Below are 12,522 nucleotides of genomic sequence, written 5' to 3' on the forward strand. Positions count from 1 at the left end.
TACAGGAAAATTATATACATAACATATATATTACATAATGTTCCTCTGAAAAATGTTAAGAAATCCCTGTATTCTCTCTCTTGCTCTATTTCTTATGGTTTTAAACAGAAGAGTTACATCTAGACTTGAACAGAGAGAAAGAATATTTCAGTCCCAGGACCTAGAATTTTGTGAATCCTGTTAGGAAGGCATGTACACAATCCCAAATTTTGTAAGTGTAGCAAAGAAAGATGATTTACAGAATGTTTAAAAGGCATTTTATATGCCTACATTGTACTCCCACAAAATTTTTCTTCTGGATACATTATTCAGTGAAACTGATGACAGCATGCTATATAGCACCAAAACCTAGTCAGTAATTCTGTGTGACTAAACAGATGAAAATAAAAATATACATGATTCTGGCTATAGTAGCACTCACCTTTCAATAGGGTCATAGAAACAACCATGTAGTAGTGTTTGGGTTACTACTTATGGCCATGTTGTTATTTCACAGATATATACTCTCTTAAAATACCATGGCAATGGTTTTCTTGGTATTGTAATTTATATGTAGGTTGAACTAGACATCCTCAAATAGAATTTAATCCAGTCTCTTTTCTTTTTCTCTCTGTTCATTCTACTTTCTGCATCTTTATGTCATAGCCCATTCTTTAAAAATGAAAGTTCACCATGTCATTTTGCTTGCGTCTATTAGCTTCACTGCAGTCCTGCCTGTTTTATCTGCAAATATGTAGCTCCTCCTCAGGGTTTCCAGCCAGATGGACTACTGCTGGTACATTGAACTGCCAGCCAAGAGAGCTCATTTCTGACAGGCACAAATAAGGGTTGGAAAAGGAATTTTCAGATACAGAAACTAAACAGTCTTTTTAACAGTGCTGTTTTTCCCACACATAGCCTTGAAAACCAGGAGTCCATTCTTCTTTATTTTGCTTGGGAGACTCATAAACAGAATACCATAAGAATGAGGTTTGTATTTTAAGTAGTCCATTGAAAATGTAGTTATTTCTCTGACTGCTTACACTTTTTTTCCTCTATACAATCTGAAATTTATGAAATATTATTTTCCTTGCTTTTACATTCTTATCATACTAATTGCATCTGCATCATATTCTGCTCATTACCATCTTTTATGCATCCTAATTACTCATTTTTATGGCTACTGGCCTAATTTTGAATGTGAGAGAACAATTATTTTTCTAGAATTATCAGGGTGGGGGGGATTGGTTTTTTTTTTTGTTTTTCTCTAACTTCTTCCAGAAATAAATATTTTAAATGTTTCAGACAAAATTTACTGTTTTAGCTAATAAACCTTTACTTTGTCTTTCAGAGGATTCGAATAATGTCCTTATAGCTTTTAGACTTTTGCCTTTTAACTGAAAAAGCTATGTTGGTGATGTGCAGTACTCATATTTTTTCTCTTTTCTAAGAAGTTTAAGAAGGCATCACTCTCTTCTCAAGTAGCTTAAGGGATGGAAGTCAAATTAGAGGAGATATAGAGAAGAGTAAACTTTTTTCTTAGCACATCTTATCTTTCCTATTTTGAGCGCAATCACAGGAGAACGTATTTCAAGGCTTAGTAGTTTGACACTGAAATCAACAATATTGCTATTTCTCTAAAAAGCATCCCATTGTTTTTGTACCTAGACAGCTGAATAGGGACAAGAATCAATATCTAGAAGGAGCATATGATTGCACATTCTCTTCATGGTGTGGTCTCAGGAGTAAAACATACTTGCTGATATACTGTTATTGGTTGACCATATGTTCTGGTTCTGTTTATGTAGAAATAAACATCCAGGATGTGCATTGACACTTGAAAGTTGCATTCCCACTTACATGTAACATATGCATTTCAGTCAAGTTATATATTCAGAGCATTTAGCACATTCTCATTCTTAAGATGCAAAAAGAAGATCCAGATTGTAATTTGATTCCCAGCATTGTTTTTGCCTCCTTCTCTCTGCCTAATTATTTTATAATGATGCAAAAGACTGACACTGAATCCTAAAATAATGAAAGTCAGTGTAAAATTACTATTGGAATTTATATGCTTTGCATTAAGTTGCAGAAGACCAAATGTAGCAGAAATGTGGAAACAGGCAAAACTTTTCTTAGAATTAAATGAACTACAAGATGACTTGTCAGGAACCTCTGTCATCATGCATCATAACAGAATCATATAGGGGTCAGGACAATATTAATGTAACTTAATAAACAGGCAGGACTGATGGCTCGGAATGCCAAATAAATTACAACATACCAAAAAATGGACATTAAATCACTATTTTGTAGAGTGGAGATAAACCCCTGTAGCAGGAAGGTCTGTCAAAAAGATTGTGACTAGTATACTACAGATTTGAGAGGGAAGTTTATGGTCAAGATAATGCCAAAGGTTTGCCCAGTAAAAATAAATAAGGAGTTTGAGTTAAGACAGCAAATAAAAACTATTCCAGATTTAATTGCTCTTATAAAAATCAAGTAGTGCTTGGACTGAAGAGATATAATAAGTCTTTTACCCATCTTGATCAGATCAACCCCTCTCGAGAACAGATGCAGGGCATTCACTAAAATTTTTAATGGATCTATCTGTGTAATATACTTTTGTTAAAATGATCACAAGTAGCTAATGTTAGAGATAAAAGACGAAAAACCCCGATGTTTAAGTTGACTTCTGGCTCAAGGTGCCAATTTCTGATACAGGTGAAATTAGAATTTTTTGCCGTTTTCCATAGTTACATAGAAAGATGGTAGGCAAATAATTCACTTGTAGGTATTAGTCTATGGGAGAGTTTCCTGCAACTTCATGATTTGACACAGGTAAAAATAATATAAAATAAATTTAAAAAAAGAAAAGAAAAGGAAGATACTGAGAGAAGGAGCCTAAAGAACGTTCATGGAGTCATTCTTATTGGTAAACTTTTCTGAGACAGTAGATGCTGAATATAAATACTTTGTGTTAAGTGTTCCACCCACAGAGTTTGTGTGAGTCTAGAAAATGAAGTGGAGGATTTAAGCAAATGAGGAATGGTGGGTACTTGAGGAGAACCTATACTTTCATATCTTGGCTTAAAAGAAAAGGAAGGTGTTATGACTGATCTGCAGCAGTACATTTGTCAAGAAGTTAGCATCTGAGGAGATCTGTGGACAGGTGAGGTAGCATGTGAAAACAAATGAGGTGAAGAAGATACTGACAGTAGGAAGAGACTGTGCACATAGAAATAGAATAGATGAAAACTAAACAAGCCAACAGAGAAATTACAGTTAACAACATGGGAAGACTTTGGGGTATTTCTGTTAAAACTTTCAGAGAAATAGTTGTTTTTTGGCACAGTTTTTAATTTTTATATATGTGTTTTTCCATATTAAACAATAAATATTTAAGTAATATGATGATTGCCGCTCATGCTGATCCAAAATATAAAAAACAACTGTGACTGACAGAGCCAGATGGAGAAAAACTAACAAATGGGAAAATTTACCACTGTAAATAGTAAAAAAAATCCAAACATATAATGGCAAAAAACCAGATTGTAGAATTTATATTTATAGGTTAGAGAACAGTGAAGAAAATATAACCGAGAACTGCTAAAACTGTTGTGGCTTTTCCATTTTCAGATGTCCAAGTGGATACACATTTACAACCTCTTAACAATAGTAAGCACTATGTATATACATGTAAGTATCATAAACTTTAAACATCCTTTCTGATTAGTTATTCAAAATTGAAGCCACTGTATTTTCCAAATACATTCTGGCAGTCTTATCTTGTATTTCTTAGCAGGAAAATTACCACCGGAATTCAAGGAAACAAAAGCTGAAATATTGAAGTCTGTGTATTTGTTCAGGCAATTTAAGACAAGAGGAAAATTTCCAACCTAAAAGGTTAAAAGACTGATAAATATCAACTAGGAAGAAATAGAGGGAGAATCCTTACAATAAAGCACTTCTTAATCCTGTATCACTTTGCCTGACAATACCTATTTCAGAGCATATATTTTAGCAGTTGAACTAGTGGGGTTATTTAAGAATGCAATTTATCAATCAAGAGATACTCTTTTCCTTACTGCCCAATGTTCCTAAAGATAGCTTCAGTTATATCATCTGCAGAAGCACTGTGCTTCTTCTACTCTCTTGTTATTGGCAATAACGGAAGCAAAATGAGAACAGAAAATCACTGCTGTGTCTGCCTTACTGTGCCAGTTTCTCACAGGCTGAAATCTGAGCCTGGCTAAAACTACCTGTATGTTCAAAATATATCTAGTGGGGTGCTGAATCAATTTTCTTGTGTTTCCAAAGCCGACATTCTTTTCAAATTCATCAGATGAATGTGTTACACCCTGAATTATCTCAATATACCACCGATCCAATTCCACATCCAACATTTTCTGAGTGAGAAAACACCCAGTGATGCCCCGAGGAACAGTAATGTGCTGAGAGTGCAGCTGAGACACACAGGTTGTATACAACAGATGGTACTGAGCATGTGTTTTAGGCAGAGCTGCATGACATTTACTCTGAAAGTGCTACTTTTTCTTAATATATTTCCTCGGTGTTTTCACTACATTGTCAACTTTCATTCAAAAGCTGGAGAATGTTCGTTTCAGACAGGAAATCTGGGAAGGAGCCCTCTTTGGCAGGAGCCACTTTTTCCTCTCCAGTTGTGCATTAACACACTGCCGAGGCATTTCTGAGTGCTGGTTTGGAAATTAGAGCTTCTTATTTCTCAGTAATAGAATACTAGTTGAAAACAAGAAAAAGATGAAGGAAAATAGTCTACCAAATTCTGTGCAGGAAATTGCTTTGCAGTTGCCCATTAAAAACACTTTGAAGTGCGACATCTTAGCTCAGGCACCTAGGAAAGATTTCCCACTGCATAGAATAAGTAAATCATTACTTTCTGAAGTCATCAATGCATTTAGGAAACTTATAAGGTGATGAAGGCAAAAGACATTCAACATCCAAGCCAGATCTTTGCTGTTTGTGAGCAGCAGGTATCTCTGCAGCATCAGGTACAAATGAGTTATTTAGCAGTCTTGTCATAGCTGCACCTATAGCCCTCAGAGTTTACAGCAGGTATGCTAATATGAATATAGCCTCTCCTGCTTTAGGTTGATGCACAGTCTGCTTTTTATACATATTGAGGGGATTTTAGATTCGAGTTTTGGGGAAGATTGACTTTTAAGGGTAGAACTTGTGATAAATGTCAGGAAAACTTGAGAACTGCAGTGAGCAGAGCATGGTCACAGCAATCCTTGACCTTCCAATAAGTCATCTTGCACAACATTTTCATCGTTGTATGCATGTTTCTTGCCAACATTTCATAAAAACACTTATGTATGAAACAGCTCCCTAATGTGGAGATATATCAAGCCCCATTAAAAATGAAGCCAGCTGTACTGTTTATAGGTGTATTAGATTTTAAATTTTTTTTTTAATGAAGTTTTATGTGATAGACGGGAGAAGGTGGTCTTTTATAATAGATATTTCTGAGAGTAGTCATTGTCAGGGACTTAAAAACAAAGGGTTTGGAGTTTGTAGAACCTTTTTCTTCAAGCTTCAGATTCTTCCACTTACGTTGTTTTGTACTTGTCGGTTTCACTACTAAAACCAAAAAAAAAAATTCCTCCTCTGGAGAACTGGAAAAGGCAAAGAAGAAATCTAAAACCCAGTGGCAAAACTAAACCCCAAAATCCTTTCTGAAATTAAAATACCTTGCAAGCAAGGACATTGTCATTGAACACCAATGAACACATTGTGAGCAGAGAAAAAGCTTATTCTTCTAACTTTGTGCCATTCAAGAACTAGAAAATGCTCCAGCCACTTCTCTCCTATGCTCTCCACAACTTCTGATCAGCACCATGACCAGAAGTGGTCTGAGTGGGACAGATATGCCTGGGGTTCAGGAGCTAATGTGCATCCAGCCCCATCTCTGCAGGCTTCCCAGGCTGCCACTCTTGCTTTTCCAAGAAAGGAAGACAAGGCATCTCATTAAGGTCTGCAACTTTTTCCTCAGAAGGAAGTTTCAGTTTTCAGACAAAAGCTTCAATCAAAAGAGTCTGTAGGAATGGAAAAGTTTTGTATAACTTCAAGGGCTAGCTTCTTTCTCTGAGGGAAACTCCAAGGTAATTCAGGATTAAACAAAGCACTGCCCCAGATTAATCTGATAAGCAATCAGAAGTCCACAAATATCGTATTGCAACCTAGTACTGCCTTTTTCTTTTTCTTTTACTTCCTTTGAGAACTAGCTAATTGTCACCAGGGCTTGGGTTGAAAAAGAGATTTCTTCTATCCTTCCAGTGAATGTCGAAAAAGGGTAGAAAAATTAGGTTTTTAAAGCTGATTTTGTGGATTAACTTTTTGCAGAACCAAGGTGGGAGGACTTGGTGCTACAGCTGAAATACTGATGACCATATGCATTAGACAATTTGTTTTTGTACGAGCCCTCAGCTGAGGTCAGTTCCGTATTCCCATTAGTTGGCCCATTTGTTTTCCCTTCTAACCCAGGGGTTTGTTGTTTGGGTTTTTTTTAAAGATTAATGTAATTATAACAGGAATTTTCTGTGTTTAAATAGTTTTTAAACTAATTTGATGCAGTCAATATTTCCTATATTTCTTTTCTCTAAAAAAAAACCAACCAAAAAAAAAAAACCAGAAAAAAAGGAGGGACTCTGATGGCTATATTAGTATGTCACTATATAGTAGACTCTGTCATTCCTACACACAATTAAAAAAAAAAAATCCCAGGTTGTTTAACCTTGCTTAAATCATGACAGCAAATGAGGTTAATTTAAATGAACTGCATACTGCTATAAATTAGTAAATAAGACAGTCAATTAACCAAATTAAATCTTATTGGAAATTGGCTGCTGCCATCTGGAAATTTTTTATTAGACTTTATAGCTTGCATGACCTTTAGAGTGCAACTGGCAGGATTTTTTATTTCTCTAAGAAATGCTTGACTTAGAAGAATGAAGTATTTGTAAAACATTTTTAGTATTCCTGTACTTGATGGATAATTGTAGTGGGATATAAAATATTCCTGTCAGTGAAGAGACAGTTAAATAGGTATGGAGTTTCTTACTGAAAAATCTGAGTTACTTGTCTGTGTGCTAGAATCCATTTTTCTGTGGTTGTTTTTTTCCTTCATATTAATGATACAGTCTTCTAATACACTGTGGAATCTATTACAGAAGATTGGCCTTTATCAGTCAATCTCTAAGATGTTTAATTTTTTAAAATTTGCTATCCTTTAAAATGTCCAGAAAAATCAGAGTCATGAGTAGTGATGTTTTAAGGTATCATTTCAGTGGTACCAAAGCAATTCTCTCTATGGGCAGCTTCAAAGAGTATTATCTAGTTGTGTTTAATACATGTATGTGCTTTCCCTGCAGAAAAACAGCAGGGTGATGCAATCCTGGGGGATAACTTGCTTAGTGTTAGCTTAGGGTTCACTGCACCTTGCTTTGTATGTATAACTTCTGGGCGGTTAAAGGGTTTCTGGTACCACATAACGTTGCCCTTACCTTTAGCTGGAGGGAGCTTTTGTAGCGTTCTGACTTCATACAGGCTGCTTAACCTGCTGCCTGTGTCAGTTTGTAGACATGAATTTATACTGAGGGAAAGTCTCCTTTTCCTGGTAGCCCTGTATACACAGGGACTTTAGTGGCAAGCAATAGACTGCCCAGGGAGATTGCCCAGAAGCTTTGTGGAGTCTCCAGCCTTGGAGATATACAAAAGCCATCTGGCCACAAACCTGGCAACTGACTGTAGCTGGCCCTGAGTGAGAAGAGAGGGTGGTGTGGACATGACGATCTTAAGAGGTCACTTCAAGTCTCAGAGGCTCTGTGATTCTACCCTTAAATAACCCATGCTCATGGCCACAGCAACTCCATATTTGTTGTCTCCAAGTGCCTTCTTTCTCATAACAAATGGTCCCATTCTTCAACTCAATCAGGTGACAGACCCTTGCAAAGAAATAATGATAGGAAATATTTGCCAAACTCCCAAGCTGTTGACCTAAGCCCTGGCCTTTTGCCTGGCTCTTAGAAGCCCCTGGGATAAAATTATTTGCTTCAAGTCATAAACTGCTTTTGCCTCTGTCAAGAAATGTGCTACATGATGCTTGACTAATGCGCAGTAAAGCTGTCACTGTACTGCACACATATGCATGAACAGACGGGCTGAGGTGCCCAGATGCCACAGAACTGGTCATGTGGCTCGAAAGTTCCCTTAACTGGAGGAAGAGTTCTGCTTCTTTCAAGCTGAAGAGAACAACAGAAATACACAAACACAAGTAGGGGGGTTTTTTCGGTTTCTGGTTTGTTGGTTTGGTTTTGGTTTATTTTCCCCCCAGAGATCTGCTAGAACCAGTTTGGGAAGAGAAGGGATTTGGGGAAAAAGGGCACTATTGTGACACAGGTAACAAATCTTTCTATGCATACATATGTTTCATATATAGGTGCTATCAAAGCTCATAATAGTTTCACCACATTTAATGATTTAGCCTTACATGTCCAACAAATGTGCTTTTTTTTTATTATTTACAGTGGTATCTTTTGCTGCGCTCACTTCCCTAAAATAACTGCCATGCATTGCTTAGTATAAGATCTCCAGCTTTCCATATTTAGAGAACTTGCTTGTACAAATCATGGTCAGTTTAACAATTATTTTGAATGCATGAAATTACTGGGGAGCTAAAAACCTGGGTTGAGTGAAATTTTGATAATGACTGAGATCCAGAGTGTAAAAGCCTCTAAGCTGTATTTCCTAACTGGGTCCTGCCAGTTTGGCAGCTGCTGGCAACAGGTAGAATTCATGCCACAGACCCTGGAAATGTATCTCCTACCAGAGTTATGTCCTGGGAGAATTTTACACGATGCTGAAAGAAATGAACAGCTCCACTGTAGAAAAATTTTATGGCCTCCTGGAGGGCAACAAGTGGCTGAATGATCAGGGAGAGAAAATCTGCTGGAAGGCTTTCATGTTTCATGTGATCTCTTCTCTAAGGAGGCAAGGGTATGCTAGAACAGCTTTGATCCTTAGGTATCTATTTTTTCCTCAATTCCACATGGTTGTCAGTATATTGAAACAGAAACTTGGTCTGGAGGCACTTACAGTGCTGAGGTGTACTGTATTACTTCTTAGAGTGGAAAGACTCAGACTTCTGCTAAAACTTCAGAGGTTGGATTTGTCTCAGTCGATTTTAGTTGAGAGGCTCAGAGTCTAGGGAGCCTTCAAGAGTGAAATAATGTGGGAAAAAAGATGGATATGGTGGTGGAAAAGTTTGTTTTAAATGAGGTAGGGATCCACTTCCTTGCATGTGTTAGGTAATATGAAAGCATAAATATTGAGTGCCTGCTACACTCATTCAGGTAGACCCTTGGGAGTACTGTTTTTGAGGGATGACTAGAGGCATGCCCTGCCTCAATCACAAGGCAGTGTGGGGTGATGAGATGCTGTGGTTAATATGTGCTCTGCTATTTCCACACTTCTGATATTACCTTCTAGACCAGTTTTCCAATACATGTTCTCACAACTTAATTTTGTGTTTATTTTTAAAGGTAGGGTGGTGTTTTATTTCCAGCTGTTTTCACAACATAATTTTTATTTCATTAACTTCCAGATAATATTTTCTATTTTTGATAAATATCAGAGAAGAGGTTTTTGAATTAGGCTACACCAATGAAAATAATTATCGGAAATGACAATAATGTATGCCACTTTCTTGCCAGTGTCTACTGTAAAAAAATGAAAACTAGGTATCAATCTTATGCTCTTGCACACTCTGTAATGGACTAAAATATTAGCTATTCTTTTGAAAAGGGATGCTTCAATACATAAAACACACAATATTGAGGGTAGTGTGGAAGTACACTTATTGTGATTAAAATTAAATACAATGTGTATCAGAAAAGTGCATCCAAAGCTTATAAATTCTTACTGCAATTACCTCTGCCAGGGGCTTCTAATTTCTCTTGGTCTCAAATTGTAACATTTGTTTGTTTCTAATTGTAACAGTACTCCTGCTTGCTTCAGAATTTTGCCTAATCACCTGATCTGATAGATCTGTGGAACTGAGTGTATTTGTACATCGCACTCCATGCCTGTGGGAGCATTGGAAAGCAATAAATATATTATCTGTCTCTTCAGCTCTACTGCTGCTTTACAGTCCCTATGCTGCTGTACCAGAGCTCCAGAATATTAAACTACCTGACAGTCATTAAGTCCTAAAGGCTGGATATGCTAATAGGGTATATTAAATATTTGACTTTAGTTGATGCTATATGAGCTTTATCCTTGTTCTTGTTACTAAATTCAACTGATATTAAGTTTTAATGTGTTTCTCTAAAAATATATGCACCATAAAAGATTTTATTGCAAGGGCTGGGTTTTGGAGATGGATGAAACCTTAATATGTACTGAGCACAGGTAAGTTGTGTACTCCTAAACTAAACTGTTCCTTGCAATTGGAATTGAGCTTCTCAGCTGAGTGGGATTCTCTGTGCTGTTCAGGAACCTTAAAGTAACATCTTCGATAAAAAGTTATTCTTCAGTGAAAAATTGTATGAAGTCATTCAGATTTTTAACCTCCTAAAGTATAACATTCCAGCCTTATGAGTATTTCTTTGAACACATTCAGTAGTACATTACTGTAATGGACAAATTTTTGTTTTCTTCCTCTTTTCTATCTTTTTCTACCGATATTAATCATAAAGTTGCAGTTTCTGTGTTGCAAATAGTTCAGTGTGAAAGAAAAAATAATTTATTGGCTTGGGCTTTTTTCTTGTCAGAACTGTGGAAACCAAAGTCTCTTTATTGGAATAGGTATAGAAAGGTTTTTAATATGAGATGGGAGCTCTTTGGTTTTCAAAGAATATTCTGTGACTGCTTTCTACAGGAGGCAGTTCCTGACTCATCTTTTTCTATAGAGCTGTAACTCCTCCCCTTTAGTCAAGGAAGAGCTTATTAACCATTTTGCATACCAATTTAGTTATCAACAAAAGATGACATCCTGTATCTCTTGAGGCTTTCAAACACTTTTTCAGTGTTATGCTATAGCAAATAGGATGAAAATCTTCCAAAGGAGGGATAAAAATTGCCATCTTCTGTGGTGTGATGGGGAAAATTCATTGGAGACCCAAGCTGTATTTCCATTAGGAAGCACTTAGTGGATCTTTTTACTCTCTAAAATTAAATTTTGCTTGATTTGACTTCTGAAAAATCAAGAAGAAAAACAACCTGTCAATGTTGAATGTATCTATCTGGGAAAAGACCTGAAAATGAGAAGTTGAGGTCATCTATGAAAGTGTTTGGGAAGCCAAGCTGATCTTACTGGTAATTATACTCTATAGAAGACCAAAAAAATGATGGCAATTAGTTAATTTTCTCCTGTGTTCAGTGGAACTTTATTCTAGGAAAAGTGGTTAAGTAATTTAGCTTCTTTGTATTACATGATGTTTCAGAACAGCTTGCTAAATATACGGAATTCTTTCTTATAAAGAAAGAATAATTTCTTTCTTATTTAACAATTAGATATATTATATAGAAGGTAAGTTGCTGAAGGTAGATAGAAAAAAAATCTTTAGACCATTTTAGATACTAAAGAGGACAAATATAATTTGTAAATCTACTTAATTATCACTTAATAGTCTTTGAGAGACTAATCTGACCTTTCTTGTAGGTATCAGAATTGCAAATACATAGTTTGAGATAACTGAGGGTTAAAATGAGTGCTATGAGTGGCACTTTAAATACAGGGCAAAGTAATCTGTTGTTTAGAGTGTTCTTCAGTATTTAAATTTTTCAAAACCTTTGTATCTTTTGCCTGTATTATATTTTCTGTGAGCTCTTCTGTGACTGAAGTTGTATGAAGTGGAACAGGCATGTTTTGATAAGTAACTCTTGTGCCATATCTATATCTCAGTGCAGTACATTGCAAGTTTTTCTTTCTTCCCATATTGTAATTTGTTTGTCATAAACTTCATGAAATATCAAGAGAGACTATTACAGTTGACAGACGCAAGTGCTGCATCACTGGCTTAAATGGATTTGTGCCTGCCTACATCCCTCATAAGTTTGGTTGTCTTCCAAAATATTTTTTCTGTTGGAAATGGCAATTTCAGCCTGTTCCACCAGCAATGTTGCTAGAATTAATGGTGGCATTATGCAGTGAAATGTAACTGGTCAAATTATGCCAGTTGTTTCTTTCATTAGATGACCTTATTTTTGTTTATATTTCAATGCTTCTGTTTTATGAAGAATGCAGGAGGTTTTGAAATTAATTTGAATATAGAAAAAAAAAATATCAAACCTTTCTGTTTTAATAGTGTTACCCAAATGTCATTTCTATGTTGATATGTATTACTGCAACCCTAGGGTATATCACTGTGTCCCACAGCCATAGGGAGGAGGAGAGAAGATCCAGCAGACAGGAATTGTGCAGCAAGATTGATTTATTTAATTATTTTACAAACTCTTTTATAGACTTTTTTCTTCATAGTCTAATTGGACAAAAGATCA

At 36.0% G+C, this 12,522-nt stretch overlaps 1 protein-coding gene across 3 annotated transcripts in view; it reads left to right on the top strand.

Moving 5' to 3' along the window:
- Positions 1 to 12,522, top strand: part of RALYL (RALY RNA binding protein-like) — a 387,338-nt gene that overhangs the window by 88,142 nt on the left and 286,674 nt on the right. The window contains exon 1 of one of the 3 annotated variants that reach the window (XM_017731051.1): positions 887 to 969. The exons of the other annotated variants lie outside the window; for them this stretch is intronic. The gene's annotated coding sequence lies outside the window, so the exon portion shown is untranslated. Of the gene's footprint in view, positions 1 to 886; positions 970 to 12,522 lie in introns of those variants that run through there. 3 annotated transcript variants of the gene reach the window in all.

The sequence above is a fragment of the Corvus brachyrhynchos genome, unplaced genomic scaffold, assembly GCF_000691975.1.
Source record: "Corvus brachyrhynchos isolate BGI_N302 unplaced genomic scaffold, ASM69197v1 scaffold293, whole genome shotgun sequence".
Lineage (NCBI taxonomy): Eukaryota > Metazoa > Chordata > Aves > Passeriformes > Corvidae > Corvus > Corvus brachyrhynchos.